Raw genomic sequence first — 1,505 nt, 5'->3', positions numbered from 1 at the left:
GTAATGTGAAACATGTGGACAATATTTTCTGAACCATAAAACATACATTTTGCACAATGTTTAAAAAATCTGACATAAAATCTAGATATAAAATATAAAGTGAAACTGCTCCTTTTAAAAAAAAATGTCTATATAAAGCCCAACTATCGATGTATTTAGCTAAATAAAACTCGAGAACTGCATAAAAATCTTGTCAGTCAATAACTTGAAGTCAAAAATCATTTAGAATCGCGTGCACTGTTTCGATACATAATTTAAGAAAAGCATTTTAGATTAGATAGAAATCTAACAATGTTAAAATTCTGTGGAGGATCCATTAATTTATTTCTTGGATTTTTTAAATCAATGTAAACATATTAATTTGAATTTAAACAATATTTTAGGCTTAAACAGAACTGCTACAATAAATCTACAAGAAAAAAATTGAAAAAAAAAATTTAGAAAAATATAATAAAAAGAAAAAAATCTAAAAATTACCAATTTCGTTAGATAAAGTTCAAAATTATTATTTTAAATTTAAAGAATTAGACAATCAAAACATAAAAAGCATTAAAAATGAATCTTCAGAAAAGTTAAAAAAGACACAATGGTTCTCTAATGTCCCAATGATGCCAAACAATAAATGTGAAGCACTTGCTTCAGCTATAGAAGAATAAAAAACGCTTAAAATTGCTAATAAAAGTTGCAAAAAAAAGGAGTAAAAAGTAAGTGTAAAAAAGTCTTAAACTGATGAATTTTACTTGCTAAAAAAATCTATATATATTTCTCTGAATAAAAGCAAATGAGTGAAGGAACAATATAACATAAGAAAGACATCTACGACACATCTTTAGAGATGTGTGAGATAATAAGGAGATAATAAAAAGGATAATAAGGAGATAATAAGGAGATAATAAAAAATTTATAAATAAAATATTGACAAAGAAATTCAGAAAATTAGAAATTTTGTTTGATGAAATACGAAATATGTTATCTCAATCTGAAAGAAATTAGTTACAAAGAATGAAGAATCTCATAATTATAATCTACGATACATTTATGTATTAATAGAAAATAGGTAAATGTAAAAACATATAAAATTGTAATAATACAAAAAATGTAAAGAAAATGAAAAGCATAAAAAAGAATCCTGGAAAAACACTTATTAAGTTCAAAAAATGAAGGAAAAAAAAGAATTTTGTTTGAAAAAATACAAAATTATAATCCTGAATTAATACTAATGGGTAAAATAAAGAGAAAGAAGTTTAGGAATTATTCTGTGCAATACATTTATTAAATTTTTTTTAAAAATCAGAAAATTTTGAAGGATAAAATAAAAATTAATATTCTTAATTAAAACAAATGGGTAAAGAAAAAAGAGCTTAAAAAATCTCTACAATACATCTATTAAATATCAAATAAAAAAATTTTAAAAAAATCTGAAAATTATGAATTTTGTTTGATAGAATACAAAAATGATTATTATGAATTAAAATAATCGGGTGAGGTACTCAATGTATTTCAAA

The sequence above is a fragment of the Parasteatoda tepidariorum genome, chromosome 6, assembly GCF_043381705.1.
Source record: "Parasteatoda tepidariorum isolate YZ-2023 chromosome 6, CAS_Ptep_4.0, whole genome shotgun sequence".
NCBI lineage: Eukaryota > Metazoa > Arthropoda > Arachnida > Araneae > Theridiidae > Parasteatoda > Parasteatoda tepidariorum.
This window is presented reverse-complemented; position numbering follows the sequence as displayed.